Genomic DNA, 21,552 nt, shown 5'->3' with positions numbered 1-21,552 from the left:
ACTTTGCGTCTAATATAATAGAATAAAAGATCTACTTATATCTGCTCATGCATTTTAGGGATGTTAAATTTTGTCGTTTAGTTTGAATTTGATCTTGATATGAGAGCAATCTACCTCATTATCTTGTCATATAAGTGAGATTTGAAAAATTAGCATACTTGAATAAATCATTGCTAGTGGAATTTCGATTCTTGCAAGCCAAATTCTTGGATTTATATTGATTCCAAGGATATATCATCATGAAAACTCTACATTGACAAATTAAACAATTATGATTTATTGTATGATTTAAGACATATACCAAAGCATCTCCTTCTTGATAGGGGTTACAATCATAAGACATCAGTTTTTGACCTAATTGCAAAGATATACAATAACTAACACGCTAATTTAGATGAATAATTACCTCAAAAAAAGTACTAAAACATCTTAATCCACTCAATTCAAGAAAATAATTAAAATTAATGAAGTACATACTTTAGATTTACAGCCAAATAGTTTTAAATAGATAGTTAAACATATTGGCAAATCAAATGAAGTGAAAAATTGCCTGAATGGAATCATCAATAAAGTAGCAAATGATTTGAAAATTACCGTAACTAATAGTTAAAACAACAAAAGAAATAAATGCAATCTATTAATGAAAAAATTTATGATGACAAACTTATTCTAAACCATAAATAACAATTAACAAATGTGATCTCCTCCCTATCAAACCTATCTAACATGGGCAATTGAATTAAAACACTTTAAAAAGTATTGCACATACAACTTGCAAGATTACAAATTTCTTACAACCAAAAAAGTAGATTAGTTAAAGAAAACATACCTATTGAGAAAGATGTTGCAAAATGGGAAAGAGTAGTAGCTAATATAGCAATATCTGAATTCAATAGATTACACGATTGTAGTGGAACAAAGTTATAGGTAAATGAAATCAATTTGAATAGATGGGATTACTATGGTAACAGCCAAGAAACCAAACTTCTCTACTAATTAGCATTAATTGTGTCTTAATATCTATATATCATAAGTTTGCAAATAACTATTGAGAAAAGCTTTAAGAAATTAAGAGACTTGGATGTTAATACAATTAAATGATTAAAAGGATTTTTATGTAATTCCACTAAAACACAAGCTGAATTCAATTGTACCTAATATTTAATTAGATATCAAATACTGTCACATGTTAAACTTACCCATAACTTTAAATGTTTGAGAGGACATTTAAGTAATTATAAAAAAACCAAATCAGTTATAATGATTCATATTTAATACTCCAATTGTACTTCAAATACTCTCATATTTCCAAAATAGCCACATCCTTGCGGTTGAAATCTTTACCCATCGAATACTGTCACATGTTAAACTTACCCATAGCTTTAAATGTCTGAGAGGACATTTAAGTAATTATAAAAAAACCAAATCAGCTATAATGATTCATATTTAATACTCCAATTAAACTTACCCATAACTTTAAATGTTTGAAAGGACATTTAAGTAATTATAAAAAAACCAAATCAGCTATAATGATTCATATTTAATACTCCAATTGCACTTCAAATACTCTCATATTCTCAAAATAGCCTCATCCTTACGGTTGAAATCTTTGCCCATCGAATACTGTCACATGTTAAACTTACCCATAGCTTTAAATGTCTGAGAGGACAGTTAAGTAATTATAAAAAAAAACCAAATCAGCTATAATGATTCATATTTAATACTCCAATTGCACTTTAAATACTCTCATATTCCCAAAATAGTCTCATTCCTGCGGTTGAAATCTTTGCCCTAAATTCATTCTTATATAGTATAAGAAAGCTTTTATGTAAAATTTTTATAAAAAGTTTTCTTGCATAGTTACATTAGATGTATATTAGTTTTATTGTTATCCATAAAATATGCATGTTAATTTCATTTACTCAAATGCTCAATTGAATCAGCGTAATTGGACTACTACATGTTTATATGGTTTTCTTTCTACCACATTAAATGTTTTAGAGCACTGTATGAGTTTATGTACGTAAGGGTAGGGGTGGCAATCGGGTCGGGTTCGGGTTGGCGGGTCGGGTTCGGGCTTAAGTATAACAAAGAATCTGCTGACCCGAACCCGACCCGCCAACCCGAAACGGGTCAGGGTACCTGACACGAACCCGAAAATTTCGGGTTCGCGGGTCGACCCGAAATGACCCGAAACTTAATTTTAATTTACTAATTTATCACTGTAATTTCTAATAAAATCAATTTTTCACAAAATTAATTACATCATCAAGTAATAAAAATTTAAATAAATAATTTCAAACCAAATCTAAAATAAATTAAACACCATAAAAGTGTTTTATCCCAAACCAAATATAAAATAAATTAAAACAGCATAAAAGTAAAAAATAACATAATATATTATTTGTCCAAATATAATAATTTTAACTTCACACAAGTTAAATAAATTCATTTAGGATTAAGTAATTAATGCCTTTGGAAAAAAGAATGATTTAGTTTAGTTAGATAAAATAATTTTTATGTTTATTAAATTAGTTTTAATTCGTAAACGGGTCACATCGGGTCATATCAGGTCACCACGGGTTGACCCGAAATTGACCTGTTTTCTTTTCGGGTTCATCGGGTTCGACCCGATTCTGACCCGAACTCTCGAAACCTCAACCCAAACCCATTAATTTCGTGTTAGGTTCGTGTCGTGTTTTCGGGTCGTGTCAGGAATTGCCACCCCTACGTAAGGGATGAGGAGAGTAGTCGACCATAGTACTTACTGTAGCAACCTTCCTTTCAATTTTGGACAAAATACACTTTATTCCCTGTGGTTTAGAGCTTTTTCACATAATCTTCTTACGGTTTCAAAAGTTATACATAACTCTCTTATGGTTTGAATTAAAGTGTCAAAATGATAAAATTTACATTTCATAATGGAGTCAATTAAAATGTCAAAAACACCTCTATGTGAAGTTAAAAATTATTTATTAACAACGAGGGATTATATATATTTTGAAAATCATAAGGGGGTTATATAGTAAAATATAAAACCATACGAAATTAGAGTATCATGTATATTGTGTTTATATATTTTGGTCACTTCAGCCGTTTTAGTGTTTAAACAAGGTAATTTTGACCTTTTCATAAATTCTGTTACAAATGATCACTTTAACACTTTAATCTAAACTATAAGGTGATTATATATAACTTTCGAAACTATAGGAAGATTATGTGAAAAATCATTAAACCACAATGGGGTAAAGTGTATTTTGCCCTTCAATTTCTTTTTTAGAAAAACAAAAAAAAGGAAAATTTGTTGAGATATTTTTATCGGGGGTAGGATGTTTTCAGACATTTTCTTCTTCTTCTTCTACTTCTTTTTGGAAAAAAAAATGCATTTGAGTCATTTTTATCTTAACATTTTTTGGGGTACAGCTCTTATTACCTACTCTATTCAGATCTATATTTTGATATACTCAAAATTAAAAATAATGAAATAAAAGGTAACTAACTCAAAGAATAATGAAGTAGGTTTTTGTGCATAGTTTTTCTTTTCTTTTGGACAATTTTGTTGATCAATTTTTTTATATTTTAATAGATGAATCATGCACTTTAAAAAAAATAGTTACACCACAAAATTAATGGTTGTTAGAGATATTCTGTACATGCGATGTGGGCTTAGACCTTGGTTTACCTAACAATTTATGCCAAGTCTTCTTCAGAGTCCCATAAAGTTTGGAATTAAATATTACATAAGAAAAGTATTTTGGAATTAAATATTACATAAGAAAAATACTAGATTTTAATCCGTGCACTTGCAAGGGCTGATGTAGTTTATAGCGATTATAAAAAAATTGAAAATACATAGAATTATTAATTAGGATTAAAAGGAGGAGAAAAGAAGAATAAATTCATAATATTGTGTTATTTTCTAATGTGAAGAAGGAAAAATAGAGAAATGTGAATTGGGTAAAAACTCAATTTGGAACAATTAGGAGTGAACTAATTTCTGAAAACCTACATCTTGCTTCTCTCCACAAAAAAAAAAAAAAAAATCTTGCTTACCGTGTTAGTCCATCTTGATACCATTACCATGCCATAATCGATTAACTAAAGCAGAATTTAAAACAAAAATAAAGAAGGCATAGCAATGAACGAACTAATTAATTGAATTAATGTAAATTAGAAGAACTTACGCATGCATTGTATATTCCCATGATTCAAAGGTTAGATGTTCAAATGTAATATTCTTGTTACAAAGTTAGACCTACATTAAAAAAAAAGTCCAATAAATTAAGCACAAAAAAAGTGAGAACTTGCCATGTATTCATATAGTCAACAAAAACACCATGCAAAAGCATATTGTGTTTTCAAATATCATCTTATACACCTAAAAATCTAAAAAGGTACGGAAAAATTAAAAAAAATCCATGGTACTCTAAAAGTTACAAAAATGATGTATGAAAAGAATCATTACTAAATCATCATAAGGAGGCATAAAGTTTCTCCAAAAAAAAAATGTAAAGCCAATAGATGAACCAAATAGTTCTTGAAATGATTGACATCATCATTGACTAATACATTTTATAAGTGCTGGATAGGATTTTAAATTCGAGGTTAATGTGATGTGAGAATACAATTTTTCGATTTTGTCGATAAATATTATTTTATATCTGAATTTTTTATTGATAGATAATATCACAATCAAAAGAAAAAGATAATGTTTGCGTAAACACAAGGTAAATTTTCTTGTAAAATAAGATAAATTCCAATTATACATGAAGATAAAAGTTGGAGATTATGAAGAGAAAAATTTTAAAGATAAGGTGAATTTTTTTAAATGTAAGATATATGATTAAGTAGATAATATATTTCTTTTTCAAAAGTTTAGAAAATTGTAATTAAAATAACTACATAAAATATGTCTATTAAGTTTGGGAAAAAGCATTATTATTAATAGTAAGCAATTAATGAGACCTGTTATGATATAATGATAAGATGTGGATGTCCGTTGATATTCTCAAGATGTAAATGTCCGTTGATATTCTCAAGAAGGATTACAAGATGTGGATGTCCGTTTGTATTCTCAAGATGATAGACACATGTATTCTTTCTAGATTCATTGGTATTTTGGATGAAACCTTTTATGGATGTACTTGAAGTACTAAATTTATGTATTAGTACTTAATAGGGTTCATGTACCTTTTATTTTGAATCACTTATTTATAGGGGTGAATCCTACTTCATTTGTAACCTTGAAACCTTGAAATTTGGAAGTACTTTGATCAGTAAAAATATAATAATACTATCTCTTCTTCTCACTCTACTATTCCAATCCCTACTTTTGGGAGTTTATTTTATTAGTTTCACAACACGTTATCAGCACGAGTCTCTACCTTGAGTTAAGGAAAAGCACGAGTCTCTACTTTGAGCGAAAGAAAGGCACGAAGCAAAAGTAAAGCACGAGACGTGTCAAGGTTCTGCCCGAACAACTTTTGACTATTTTTCAAGGTAAAATTCTTTCCTACGTATCTATTGCATAGTCTTATGGCTAATCTCACAAAACAAGAGTTCATACCTCTTGATATTTTTGAAAAAAATTATTTATCGTGGGTTTTAGATGTTGAAATTCATCTTGAGGTAATGGGTTTTGGTAATACTATTGTTGATGAGAATGATGCCTCAAACCAAGACCGTGCTAAGGCCATGATCTTCTTTCGTCGTCATTTAGATGAAGGATTAAAAGTACAGTATCTTACTGTCAAAGATCCTCTTGTCCTTTGGCAAGATTTGAAAGAAAGATTCGACCACCTAAAGTTGGTCGTTCTTCCAAAAGCCCGATATGATTGGCTTCACTTACGACTACAAGATTTCAAATCTGTCAACGAATATAATTCAACCATTTCAGAATTATTTCTCAATTATCATTGTGTGGTGAAAAAATCACTGATGAAGAAATGTTAGAGAAAACATTCTCTACTTTTCATGTCTCTAACATGCTCCTGCAGTAGCAATATCGAGAGAAGGAATTTAAAAAATATTCTAAACTTATTGCATGTCTTCTGTTGGCTGAACAAAATAATGAATTATTACTGAAAAATCATGAGTCCCGACCAACTGGTGCAAGTCTATTCCCTGAAACGAATGCGAATCAATTTCAAAATTCTGGTTGAGGTCGTGGACGTGTGGCCGTGGACATTATCGTAGTAGATTTGTGCCTCGTGAAAATTATAGCCGTGGCAAGCAACAAAATATTTCCCAAAACAGGGAAAATAACTATGATCCGAAAAATGGAGAAAAGAAAGTTTATGAAGAAAAATATTACCGGTGTGGTATGGAATGTCATTGGTCCCGTACCTGTCGTACGGCTGAGCATCTTGTTGACCTCTATAAAGTATCATTGAAAAAGAAAGACAAAGGTGTTGAGACAAATTTCATTGACCAAAAGAATGATTATGATGATGCTGATGATGCTGATATGACACATCTCGATGTAACTGATTTCTTTGAACATCCTGAAAATGTCAACAAATATCCCATGATTGTTTAGATATTTTTATAATGCTTTATATATTCCATGTAATTTTCTTTTCATTTAATATTTATCTTCGCATCTTTATTAATGTTTATTTTTGTTTGAATTTTTCTTCCTGAAGAAGAAATGAATGCCAAATATTTGGGATCAAATAATAGTGATGATAACATTTGTCTCGTTGATAGTGCTTCTACGCACATCATATTGAAAAATAAAAAATATTTTTCTTGTTTAACAATGAGAGAGACAAATATTAATACCATCTGTAGTAGTGCAAAATTAGTTGAGGGTTCCGGAAGAGCCACTCTATTTCTCCGTGAAGGAACTAGAATTGTCTTAAATAATGCACTACTCTCTCCCAAGTCTCGGAGAAATTTATTGAGTTTTAAAGATATCCGTGATAATGGATATCACATCGAGACAATACATGAGACAAATGGTGAATTTTTATTAATTACAAATATCATTTCTGGGAGAAAATGTGTATTAGAAAAATTGCCTTCTCTTTCTTCTAACTTATATTATGCACAAATAAGTGCTATTGAAATTCATCACCTAGCAGACCAGAAGTCTGCTCATCCCAATAATTTTATGATTTGGCATGATCGTCTCGGACATCTTGGGTCTATTATGATGAGACGAATAATTGAGAATTCGCATGGCCATTCATTGAAAAATCAAAAAGTATTGAAATCAAATGAATTCTCCTGTGTTGTCTGTTCTCAGGAAAATTAATTGTTAGACTATCACCAGCTAAAGTTGGGACTGAATCTCCAACATTTCTAGAACGAATTCATGGTGATATATGTGGACCTATAAATCCACCATGTGGACCATTTCGATATTTTATGGTGCTAATTGATGCATTAATTATATGGTCACATATATGTTTGTTATCTACTCGCAACATAGCGTTTGCGAGATTGTTTGCTCAGTTAATTAAATTACGAGTACAGTTTCCTGATTATCCTATTAAAAGAATTCGTTTAAATAATGCTGGTGAATATTCCTCACATGCTTTTGATGAGTATTGCATGTCCATTGGGATAACTGTTGAACATCCTGTAACCTATGTTCACACACAAAATGGTCTAGTCGAATCATTTATTAAAAGGTTACAATTAATTGCTAGACCATTGTTGATGAGGTCTAAACTTCCCTTATCTGCTTGGGGACATACTATATTACATGCAGCAACACTTGTGAGAATCATGCTGACTAGTTATCATAATTATTCCCCCTGCAATTAGTATTTGGTTTTGAGCCCAATATTTCTCATTTACGAATATTTGGGTGTGCGGTTTATGTTCCTATTGCACTGCCCCAACGTCGTAAATTGAGCCCCCAAAGACGATTGAGAATATATGTCGGGTATGAATCACCTTCTATCGTTACATATATTGAGCCATTGACAGGTAATTTATTTACTGCAAGATTTGCAAATTGTCATTTTGATGAATCAAATTTTCCGACATTAGGGGGAAGAATAGATCAATCGAAAAAGGAAATCCCGAAAAAGGAAATCATTTGGAAAATCTCATTAGATTTTTTGGACCTCATACATTTGCAAAATATTGCAAATCAATTGCCGGATGCATTTAGTGACTCCAGAAGAGTCACTAAATCACATATTCCTACTGAAAATGCTCCGATTAAAAGAAATGTCCCTGAAGGACAAATCACAAGTGCTAATGAATTCAAAACATGCTTGAAGCGTGGAAGATCTCTTGGTTCCAAAGATAAAAATTCTTGAAATAAAAGAGAATCAAATGAATCAATAATTAGTGACAAAATTCAACCTCCTGAAGAGGTCACTCCTGAAGAGCCAGCTCTCGAAGAGCCAATTCCTGAAAAGAATGAAGTTATAGAAAATTCGATAAACTTTGTCACTACAAGAAAAGGTTGGAACTGAAGAGAAATAATTGTTGATAGTATTTTTGCATATAATGTAGCACTTGATATTATGATAGATGACGAGAATCATGAGCCTAGGTCAGTTGATGAATGTCGGCATAGAAATGATTGATCAAAATGGAAAGATGCGATACAATCTGAATTAAATTCATTGGCTAAAAGAAATGTTTTTGGACCTGTAGTCCAAACACCTGAAGGTGTAAAGTCAGTTGGATATAAATGGATTTTTGTGAGGAAAAGGAATGAAAAAAATGAAATAGTGAGATATAAAGCAAGACTTGTAGCCCAAGGTTTTTCACAAAGGCCTGGATTTGAATATGATGAAACGTATTCACCTGTAGTGGATATGATCACATTTAGATATCTTGTGAGTATTGCAGTGCATGAAAAACTTGATATGCATCTGATGGACATTGTCACTGCTTATTTGTATGGGAATCTTGAAAATAATATTTACATGAAAATCCCTGAAGGATTCAACATGCCTGAAGCATGTAAATCAAATCCTAGAGATGTGTATTCTATTAGAATACAAAAGTCTTTGTATGGACTCAAGCAATCTGGACGTATGTGGTATAACCGCCTAAATGAATGATTAACTAAAGAAGGTTATACCAATGACCCAATATGTCCATGTGTTTTTATCAAGAAAAATGGATCAAGTTTTGTGATTATTGCGATATATGTTGATGATCTTAATTTGATTGGAACTCCTGAAGAGATCCAAAAGGCTGTCGAATATTTGAAGAAAGAATTTGAGATCAAAGATTTTGGAAAGATAAAATTCTGTCTTGGTTTACAAATTAAGCATTTAAAAGGTAGAATTTTTATTCACCAAACTGTTTATACCCAGAAGGTATTAAAGCGGTTCCGTATAAATAAAACACATACATTAAGTACCCCAATGATCGTCAGATCATTGGATCCTAATAAGAATCTCTTTAGGCCACTAGAGAAACATGAAGAGATACTTGGTCCTGAAATATCATATCTCAGTGCAATTGGTGCGATTATGTATTTTGGTAATTGTACAAGGTCAGATATATCATTTGCTGTGAATTTATTGGCAAGATTTAGTTCCTCGCCTACAAAACGACATTGGAATGGTATTAAGTACATTTTTCGCTATCTCCCAAGGAACAATTGATCTTGGTTTGTTTTATTCAAATAAATCTAAGTTTGAGTTGCTTGGATATGCTGATGTTGGGTATTTGTCTGACCCACATAAAGTACGATCTCAGACTGGCTATCTCTTTACTTGTGGCAGAACAGCCATTTCTTGGCGTTCTACAAAACAATCCTTAATTGCCACTTCATCAAATCATGCTGAAATAATAGCAATTCATGAAATCAGTCGAGAATGCATTTGACTAAGATCAATGACCCACTACATCCGAAAGAGTTGTGGGTTATCCTCCGAGAAGAAAAATCCTCCAACTATTTTATATGAAGATAATACAGTTTGTATAGCTCAATTAAAAGGAGAATATATTAAAGGAGATAGAACGAAACACATTTCACCGAAATTCTTCTTTACTCATGATTTACAGAAGAATGGTGAGATTGATGTGCTACAAATCCGATCAGATAATAATTTGGCAGATTTGTTTACCAAGGCTTTGCCGACTGCTACGTTTGGGAAACTGGTGAAGAATATTGGTATGCGTCGGCTAAAAAATCTCATATAATGTTTGCATCAGGAGAAAAATTTATTACACAAGAATAGTGTACTCTTTTTCCTTTACTAGGGTTTTTGTCCCATTGGATTTTTCCCTAGTAAGGTTTTAACGAGACATATTCTTTGTGTAATGGACATCCAAGGGGGAGTATTATGATATAATGATAAGATATGAATGTCCGTTGATATTCTCAAGATGTGGATGCCCGTTGATATTCTCAAGAAGGATTACAAGATGTGGACGTTCGTTTGTATTCTCAAGATGATAGACACATGTATTCCCCCTAGATTTATTGGTACTTTGGATGAAGCCTTTTATGGATGTACTTGAAGTACTAAATTCATGTATTAGTACTTAATAGGGTTCATGTACCTTTTATCTTGGATCACCTATTTATAGGGGTGAATCCTACTTCATTTGTAATCTTGAAACCTGGAATTACTTTGATCAGTAAAAATATAATAATTCTATCTCTTCTTCTCACTCTACTATTCTAATTTCTACTTTTGGAAGTTTATTTTATGAGTTTCACAATAAGACCCTCTTAATTGGACTCTTTTTTTTGGTACTAAGGTCCAAGGATAAGGTCTGATAGATTTGGGATCAGTGACACATCCACTCAACCACTGCCATCAATCAAGGTGGGTCTTAAGATTTTGATTGGATTGTAGTTGAGGGTTGAAGTCTCGCCTGTAGCAAAAGAAATTCAACGGTTGTATTCTTGCATTTCCTTGGCCTAGCAAGGTCTTGTATCTACTAGTTCCTAATAAAAAAAAAAAAGAGTTAATCACATTTTATTCCCTTAAAAAATACCTCATTTCTCAGTTTACCCTCTAACCTTTAATTTTGCTCACTTAAACCCCTTTAGGACAAAATTGCCCTTGCATTATTTTGACTTTTCATTTACCTTGTTTTCCTTTCTTTTATTTCTTTTTCTCTTTTTTCTTTATTTAATTCTTCCTCTTTCCTACAAAAATCTTCACCTTAATGATTGAAATAAAAAAAGAGGAATTGCATAAATCTATCTTCTCCTTAAATAATTAAAAAAAATATTCAAATCACTTTCCTAAAATACGATTTTTTTAGCCTTTCAATTCTTTTAATTTTGGGTTTTTCTCTTTTTTTTTTCTAGTTTCTCATTTTATTCTCAAGAAAATATCACAAGATGAAATTGTTTTCCTTTCTTTTATTTCTTTTTCTCTTTCTTCTCTCTTTCATCCTTCCTAATAGAAATTTCATTTCAACGAAAATTTTTGTTTTGAGTTTGTAATTGCATATTTCGGGGTGAAGGTTTAAAAGGCATCAAAAACTAATTTTGATTTTTGTATGATGCCACGTGTCACAAATTTCAATTGATGATTATTAATCACGTCACAATTTCATTTTAAGATATTTTCTTGGGAATAAAATGAGAAACTAGAAAGAAAAAAGGAAAATCCAAAATTTAAAGAATTGAAAGGCTAAAAAAATTATATTTTAGGAAAGTGATTTGAATATTTTTTTAATCATTTAAGGAGAAAATATATTTCTGCAATTCCTCTTTTTTTATTTCAATCATTAAGGTGAAGATTTTTGTAGGAAAGAGGAAGAATTAAATAAAGAACAAAGATAAAAAGAAATAAAAAAGGAAAATAAGGTAAATGAAAAGTCAAAATAATGCAAGAGCAATTTTGTCCTAAAGGGGGTTAAGTGAGTAAAATTAAAGGTTAGGGGGTAAACTGAAAAATGGGGTATTTTTTAAGGGGATAAAATGTGATTAACCAAAAAAAAAAAATACACCCTCACTCGATTAAGAGGAAAAAAAAAGTCAGGTCAGTCATTTTCTTTCACACACATTTCTCCTCTCCATTTTCGTCGTACCCAAACCTGCTAAATTCTACAGCAAAGAAGTCTAGATTACTGAAAGATGAGGAATAAGAAGACCAACAATCCATCTCCATTATCAAAATCACCTTCAGGATAGATTCACGGTACTATTTTCCTCTTTTTTATGCTCAATCCATTCTTTTCTTCCCAAGTTTTTAATCGTGATTTTTTTGGGTATCTCTCCAACTACAAGCAAGAACTTGTTGAGGAATAATCTGATGATGATCAGGTAGCCTTCATATGTCGCCTTTTTTCATTGTTTGTTTTTTTCGTTCCTGGATTCTATTCTTCAGGGACGTCTATTTAGCCAATTTCTCATTCCCCTCAGATCTGCTTCCGTCTCCTTTGGTAGATGAAGAAAGAGTGGTCACCTGCGGAAAGAGAGTTGAAAGATTGAAGGAAAGGTTGTCGAGAAACTTTGGAGGTGCAGTTGTCATCTCATCTAGAGTTTTTTTTCTTTTTTTCTTTTTTAATAAACTCTGGACTCTAAGCTGATCTGATGTCTTTTTTTTTTCTTTTTTTGGGGTTGTTCTCAGGCGCGTGTTTAACTAGTTTCACTCACAATTCACAAAGGCGAGGTAACCCACTCAATACCTCCATCTGTTGAGATCGAATTCCTTGATGTTCATAACATTGTTTTCTTGCTTTAGTTCTTCCTTTCGTTTTTCCTTCCCTAGGTTTTTTCAGAAGTCATTTATGATTTGTTATGCACCAGGCAAGGAAAAATTTATTCTTTGTATTTCTTCTGAGTTGATAGAGGTTTTTGAGTTGGCAATTGTGGGTAAATTTCTATATAAGTATTATCATAGTTCACCTAATTGATTGGGGAATTAATAATTTAATCAGTGGCTCAATTGAATAGGATTGAACAATATTTGTATTCATTTTATTTGAATAACTATGAATGTGTACTGGAGTTGCTCTGGTTTATTGTTTAGCTTGGAGATAGACTACTTTTTCTTAATTTTTAGTTTGGGAAACTGGACAAGGAGTTTTAAAGGGAAAAAAGCAAGAGAGACAAACTCGCCATGCTATGAAAGATGGAGTTCCTGTATTTTTGACACAGAGCTAATTGCCAATATTATATGCAGTCTCGTGGAATTATTTAATATAATTACATGGCCCTAAACGAAAGTTTCATTTGATTTTCTTTCTCTCTTGCTTTGTGTCAGTGACATCAGTCCAATTGATTTGTTCTTAACAAGCAAACATGAGAAGTGAAGCAATGAATCAGAAGCACGCACTTCTTCAGAAACCAAAAGCTCCTGTGTCAAGTTGATTGTGGGCCAAAACTTGATTTACAAAGAGGTATCTTATCAAAAATAGTAACGTATACAGTATCTTATGATTTCTCTTCATTTGTTTATCTATTTATCCTACTACTGCCAACCTAAATGCAGGTTCAGTATCTGGCATGATCTTAAGGATAGTCAAAGAACTAGAAGTCTTTATTCTGTGAACTTTGGTATTGACCAAATAAAGTTGAGTTCTCAATTTGAAAATTTTAATATGTAAATCTTGGTGTTGGCCATGACAAAGGATAACTAAAATAACCTCCCCGCCTTTATGTTTTCTTATTCTTCTGATTGTGATTGCACTTTGAATTGAAGTTTTGTTTCTTCTTCTGCAGGTATGAATAAATCTTATTAGAGGAATTTGGAATTCAAAGCTGGACATTTGCTGTTGGTCAGCTTTTAGAGCCCTATTGGTAACTTTTAACATTTTTACTTTCTGTTTATTGTTGTGGGATTTTTTCACTTGTTCAGTTTTTTGTTTTCTTGTCATTATTAGTAACCATTTCTCTGTTTTTTTAATTATGAAAACAAAAATTTCACCCTTTTCCTCTATTGAAAGTAATGTCCCCACCGGAAAAGCCAAATGAAGAACAGAAACCTTAAGCATTTACAATTGACCAGAACATTGTGCCTACAATATTCACCGTATTTTTCTTATTCTGTTTGGCTTGGTTTCAATTTTCATGTCGACAGTGTTGATGTTCTTATCTGTTTGATTTAATTTTCCCCGCCGCTGCTATCATGTTCTTTTTCCAGATGCTTGCCTCTTGATTATTTTGCTTTAGGTTCAAGATTTGAGATTTAGAAGGAAACATAAGTGTACATTCTTTTTGTTATTTTTCAATGTTCTCCATAAGTTTCTCGAGTCCTTAAGTTTTTATGGTACTCTATTGCAGGTTTTTTTTTCCTCTATTTCTTAAGGTTACTTTGGACAGCCCCTGTTTCCCTGCAGCTTTTAATATTGTTTTCTCAAATACTAGCTTTCAATGGACCTTTTTACCCATCAAGATGAGGTCAGCCAAAATTTGTTAAGCACACCTGTTGAATTAGAAGTTAAATGATAAAAAAAATTAACTTATAGGGAACGAAAGGTGGAATTTAAGACTTTCCGCTTTCACTTTTGCTTTCTTCTTTAGCTGAGAAATTTCAAGATTTTCCAAAGAAACCTTCAAGCTGGTTCAAGAGTCATTTTCTGCTCAGGTTACAGTCAAATCCTTTTGTTCTTTTCTATGTTCTTTCACCGAATATAGGACCAGGTATTCATGCACTTTGCATTTCTACATCTATTGGGACAAGTCAAGTTGATATTTCTTAAATAGTATATGTTTGAGAGTAAGATTAGCAAAATGATTGTCCAGAGCTGAAGGCTACTTGCCGTTGCAATTTCTCAGGGATAAAATTTGCTTAGTAAGTCAACTGTGCAAGTACCAAGAACAGTTATTGTATGTACTTGGGCCTTTTTAGTTGTAGAAGTTTGCTCTACAAATTTGGTGGTCTCAGCAGTTACTCTCTTAGTTAGGTAATTAGAGAGGTATTTTTTTGATCTTTGTTGTGGGTATCACTTTTCCTGTTCTTTATTCTTGGATCTTCAACTGGTTTTTTCTGAAGATTCATAGTTGCTCCTCTGATGTTCATGTTAGGCTAGTAGCTACAAAAGGTTTGTTAGGCTATTACTCCTCTGGTTTTTGTTATTTGTTTGTTCTTTTTATTTTTATCTTTAATACCTTAGTGAAAGGAAGTAGCTTGACTTTTCCTCCTTGATAGGTTTCTGTCAGTTTAAGAAGCTTTTGATACATTAATTAGTTGTCGACTCAAATTGTTCGAAATCTGGAGGGATTTGGTGGGTTGGATGTGGGTGCTTGAAACTGAAAATTTTGCCACGTCAGTGGCTTAAATAGCTATATGTAGATGTATAATTAAAATTTTATAAAATAATTTAAATATAGCTGTCTAGGGAATAAACTGTGCTTTTGTCAATATACTCATGCATGTGAGATTGTTACCTTTACTAATATGCCTATGACATGTGTGGTTGTGTCTTTTAAGTTTGTAATGACTTTATTGGATCTTTATAATTGTAGATGTTGGAGTTGGTTGTATAGACAACTATACTACTTGCCTTATCTTCGATTTAAAAGCAGTTGGTGAAAGGATAATTATGGCAATTTAGAGCCAATTTTCTTGAATAATTTAACAATACAAATTCTCTGGCTCTTTTTATCCTAATTTTTGACCCCATTTCTCTATATTTTGAGAATTTTTATTTTCTAGGAAGCTAATGAATAAGATTCTTAGGGTGAAGATGATAGTCGAGAGGGTGTACATCTAGACCCTTGTATTTTCTGTTTGTCTTTTTCAGGGTGGAATACACACACATGTAGTTTTCACGTTCTTTAATATATTTATTATTCTGAAAAACTTCCATTTACAAAGATACATGGCGGGTGGGATTTTAACTATTTAAAATTCAAGTCAAACCATGTAATTTGTATCTTTGAGAGTGATAATTACTAAGTTATTTGGGAGAATGGAATTGTAGCAGATGTGTATAAGGTTGTAATCTCAAAAATTTTATATTAATATCTAAGTTTATTTCTTCTTAAATCTGTTATTAGAATCTAAGTGTATTCCTCCTTGATTCTGTTATCACAATTTGATTGATTTCATAAATCTTAACCTCTATTGTGTGCAGTTTAAACACTAATAAATTGCATATGTAAATATTTTTGGTCAACTTCTAATGTGCGGTAATTTTCATATTTACACTCACTGGGCATAAATGGGCAATGCAATGAAATCCAACTGCGCATGGCGCGGTTTTAACCCTCCTAGTACAAAGATAAACAAGAAATGGAGAATGGGTGTGGGATGATGAGAATTCGTAGGGTAATGTATAGAAGTGTTTGGTGCAATTATTGAAAATCCGAAATTTGTGGGTTTAGACATTCTGTGATCAATTCAGTGCTTCAAAATCAAGTTTTTCTTCTAAGTTTTTCAAAATCAATTTTCAGAAGTTTTGTCATTTCTCCAAATAGTGAATGAACTATTGTACTTTTGTCAGTCAGAAGAATTCTAGATTAGCTTATAGTTGTATAATTATCGAATTGAGTGAAAAACATTTTCTTTTTCTATTTATTAGTCTTTACTAAACAATGTGTAGACTAAGTTCAATATCATGCCAGAGTTAATAATAGAAAATTACATGGAAGGGAGCAACATGAACAACATGCAATTGCTGAAAAGGGAATGGCAACAATTGAGCTGCAAAGCATCTGACGTAGAAGAAGAAGTGAACAGAGAAGAAAATTCAGGTAAAAAGAGAAGGAAGGAAGTTGATGTTTGGTTGAATGAAGTTAAAAAGTTAAGTCTTGAAATCAATGCATTGGAAACAAGTGGATCATCTTGGGGGCTTTCAGTAAAGAAGGATCCTATAGCAAAGCTGCTACTTCAGGTGGAAGAACTCATTAATCAGATACATCACTTCAATGGGCTTGTGCTCGATGCTTATGACAACATCAAGGAGTCATTGCTGCCAACCAAATTATTTGGAGCAAATTTTAATGAAGCTTTGCAGGGGATTTCGTCATGCTTGGTGACTGATGATATATCAAACATTGGGATTTATGGGATGGGTGGAGTTGGTAAGACCACATTGGCAGAGCACATTAAGTACCATCTCTCAGAAAATACTGATTATCTCGTGCTTTGGGTTACAGTATCTCAAGAATTTAGTATCACTAGTTTGCAGGATAGGATTGCTGATGTCTTAGGTATTCATTTATCAAATAAGGATGAGGAAGAAGTAAGAGCAGATATATTGCGTGGGGCACTCAGGAAAATGCAAAGATTAATAGTACTCATATTGGATGATGTTTGGCAAGAATTTTGTTTAGACAGGGTAGGGATTTGTCTTTGTCCAAGAAATTGCAGATTGATTTTGACTACGCGCTCACAGGAAGTGTGCAACAGGATGCAATGTCAAAGAATATTTGCATTGAAAACTTTGGACACGAATGAAGCTTGGGATTTGTTCGAGCATACACATGGTTGCAAGACCTTGCTTCGTAAAGATGTGCGAAAAATTGCCAAGTCTCTCACGAAAAGGTGTGATGGTTTGCCTCTTGGTATTATCACAGTGGCTCAGAGCATGAGAGGTGTGAGCTCCATCTATGAATGGAGAACTGCATTGGAGCAATTGGAAGCATGCTCAGTAGGATTTGAAGAGATGGAACGACGTGTGTTTCCCATCCTGCAATGGAGTTTCAATTGCTTGGATGAATGTCCAAGGCATTGCTTCCTGTATTGCTCTCTTTATCGAGCAAATAGGAAAATAAAAAGAAAGGAACTAATAGACCTGTTTATTTGGGCAGAGCTGATGCCAAAGCGGAACTCAAGGTCTGAAGAATTTAATCAAGGTCAAATGATATTAAACAAACTGATAGAAGTTTGCTTGCTAGAAGAAACTAAAGATTTTGAAGGGGATGGCTGTGTGAAGATGCATGGTTTGGTCAGAGATATGGCATTATGGATTGCAAATGGAAACTCCAAACTAAGGATGAGTGGAGATGTACCAAGGTTCTTGGTGAAAAGCTTAGGACGGAGAGATTTAGAAGTACCACTGCAACAAAAAGAATGGACAGAAGATCTCCATGCTGTCTCTTTTCATTCATTTATTTCGTATGCAAGTCGAGAAATAAAAGTTCCACCAGCTTGGTCACCAAATTGTCCTAAGCTCTCAACCTTGCTTCTTCCTCATTTTTCCATAAAAAGAATTCCAGATTCATTTTTTTTGAACATGTGTGGAATTAAAATTGTGAATCTAATTGGGTGCAAAGGTATAACAGAGTTGCCTAATTCTGTTTCAAACTTGGTGAGTCTCACTGCTTTGATTTTGGGACATTGTAAAGACCTTCGATCTGTGCCACCACTAGGAAAGCTTAAGCAATTGAGGGAACTGGACCTATCCTGGACTAAGATTCAGGATTTACCTCAAGGTTTGGAATCATTGGTCAGCCTCGAAAGGCTTAACTTGGACCATTGTCAGTCTCTCATACAAAACATAATACCGAAAGGGACATTTTCCAAATTGTACCGTCTTCGATGGCTAATATTGCCTCCCTATGGTACTGTACAAGTTAATGATCCAGAAGTGTTGAACCAATTAGAAAGTTTTATAGGATGTTTATGTTTTACCGACTCTTACAAAATCTCTCGGTGGCCAGAATACTATCAACTTTATATCAATGATGACTTCTCATCTTGGAATGAGTCTGATGACTGGGACGATGATATTGGGGATGACAAACAATTGTATTTTCATCAATGTAACTTTGGTAGAGGATTGAACTGTGCTGTGCTGTTGCTGCCAAGTGATATGAAAAGTCTAGTACTCCAGGATTGTGTCGGCATGGGCATTAGGTACTTGTCAGATGTTTTTATCAATTTTACAAGTTTAAATGACTTGTCTTCTTTGACGATTAGGGGTTTGGATGGAATAGAGTTCCTCTTGCAATTTTCCTCTCCTGCTCCACGTGATCAGCTGGAAGTTTCATCTTTTAGTCCACTAAGGAATTTGCAAGAGCTAATACTTGGGGATTTGCAGAATCTGGTGGGTTTCTTTTTTGGGGAATCAAAAGCATATTTGCTTCCACCTGGCACCTTTTCTTCCCTTGTGTGTTTGTCCGTTTACAAATGTCACAACATGAAGCAACTATTCACAGTGCAGCTGCTGCAGAATCTTGAAAATCTAAGAGTATTGTATGTCCATGATTGTGAAGGACTAGAGGAGATAGCAGCAGCTGACAATGGTGTAGAACAAGGAGGAGGAGAAGGCGTCCAATGGACTTCAAGTGAAGCCACTGCAAATGTCATCCTCACTGCAAATGTCATCCTTCCAAAATTACGTGCGTTGAGATTGGCTCAACTGCCAGAACTGAAGGACATTTGTAAGGCATCCATGATCTGTGATTCAATTACGGAGATCAAAATGTTTCATTGTCCAAAGCTGAAGAGACTGCCTTTGTTTCTTCCCATCATCAATGGACTACCATCTCCTCCCAGCACTCCTCTTAAAATCATGGGAGATAAAGAATGGTGGGAATCGTTAGAGTGGGAAAATCCCTGCACCAAAAAGGTCCTTGACCCATTTTTTACTACCAGAGAGTGGGATTTTGAATCCGGTTGTTGAAGACCACCTGCTTGATCAAACTCCCGACTGGTTCTCATGTACGTGTTTTCTCCCCTTCCTCTAATGTTATCAACCGACCCCTTTGTTTGAGCTTTTTTCGCTAATGTAATTTACTATGTATATGTTTTTTTTTTTTTGAGTTTTTCTGATGGGAAAATGGATTGAAGTACTTTATTTTCTCTTTCTTTCTTATTTATTTATTATGGTCATTATAAATTTGATTCCTGAGTGATCGAATCTCTATGTTCTGTTCTTTTTTAATTTTATGCTGTTGAATGTTCTCTGTCTTTCCCCTTTTCTGAAGAGGGTCAAGTTTTCCTCCACCAACTACCTTTCCCATAGCGCTGAACTGCTAACTGCAACCTTTTCTTATAGGCGTTAATATAATCTACTGCATACAACTTTTTAATATCTTTTTTTTTTCATATTTCTGTAAATTTAAATATTTTATTCTCTCTCTCTTTCTTTCTTTCTTTCTTGTTCATTTCTAAATTCAGTGCTTTTATTAATTGATTCTGTGAATGAGCTGATCTCTATGTTCTTTTCTTTTTTTCATTTCCTGCTCTTTAAGGTTGTCTTTAAAATATTTTATTTTCTCTCTCTTTCTTTCTTCTTGTTCATTTCTAAATTCAGTGTTTTTATCAATTGATTCTGTGAATGAGCTGATCTCTATGTTCTTTTCTTTTTTTCATTTCCTGCTCTTGAAGGTTGTCTTGAATTTCCCCTTTTGTGAAGAGGCTTTCCAGATAAAGCTGAAGGTCCATATGTTTGCAAATGTTTAAATTTCAAATTTTATACTGAGAGCCACAATGAGTTGGAATGAAAGTAAAATTGCAGAAGGAATTTACATGATTGTACTTGCGTTAGTATCATGGATGGTTTTGCTTTGTGCTTCTGACTATACTGATCAAGTGTTGTTTGTCGATATTTCTCAGGTTAAGCTAGGTATTCTAGTTAGCCACAAAATTGCTGCTGCAAGAGAGGCGATGTTGCAAAAAGAAGTGTTAACTGAAGCCTTGTCTACTAGTGCCAAGTTTTCTTTCATTACATTCTTCTTCCTTAACTGTATTACAGTTGTTGTTTTTCATCATGTCTAGCTTTCAATTCCTACCTTGATAATGTTTTTTCTGTACTTGATTGTAACCGGGCAGTGATACAACAGTTATTTTGTGACTATTCCTTGAATATCAATAGAACTGTTATGGGGTATTATGCCAAAATTTTTAGTCACATTGTACTCCGAGAGTGTGATTTCACTCCATCAATTTAAACCTTTCTATGTGTGTGCTTTTTCTGATTTCACTCCGAGAGTGTTTATATCTCGATTTATTTAGAAAAAAAAATTTAAGATACATTAAACACATATTTTAAATACCTTTTTATTTCAAGTCCATCACATCACAAAAAATAAATAAATGGAAAATATTTTCCAAATAAACCGCAATCCTTTGGTGCAAATTTCAAAAAAAAAAATCACATGACAGATATATACGTTGGTGTAAAAGAAAAAAAGAATAAACCTAACTAAGTGTAGACCCATCACTTTTCCAAAGTGTCTCTAATTTTTTCCCCTTATTTTTTTGGTAGGTGAGCAGTGGCACATCAGATCTACTCGATTTTAACTCACTAACACAGTTGTTAAGATATGTTCATTTAGGACTGGCGGCTGGTGCAACTCAATCCGATTGTTGTACATATTTAAGAGTTTTGATGTACAACTACATTATCATGTTTTAGTGAATATATGTAAAAGTAGGGGAGGCATGGATTGGATGGCAGGGGGAGTGGAACGTAAGTGAGAGGTCTCGAATTCGAACTCTTCTATGTACAGTAAATTTAAAAAAAAAATATATATATGTAAAAGTATTTCATTCGCGTACACAACTTCTTTTTATGAGTACAACAGTATGAGTGCACACCAAACAAAATAATAAGCATAACAATTGGATCAAATCACACAAAATTACAAACGGAAGTGGCCCTCAGTCCATAAATATGTAGCTGAAGGTATGGAGTTTGCCCGATATTCACAAGGAACTTCAAAATGATGGCATTAAGTCTTGACCAAAATAGTTACTACATTCTACA

This window comes from Coffea eugenioides, chromosome 2 (assembly GCF_003713205.1).
Source record: "Coffea eugenioides isolate CCC68of chromosome 2, Ceug_1.0, whole genome shotgun sequence".
Lineage (NCBI taxonomy): Eukaryota > Viridiplantae > Streptophyta > Magnoliopsida > Gentianales > Rubiaceae > Coffea > Coffea eugenioides.
The sequence above is the reverse complement of the archived record's forward strand: the minus strand, read 5'-3'. Positions refer to the sequence as shown.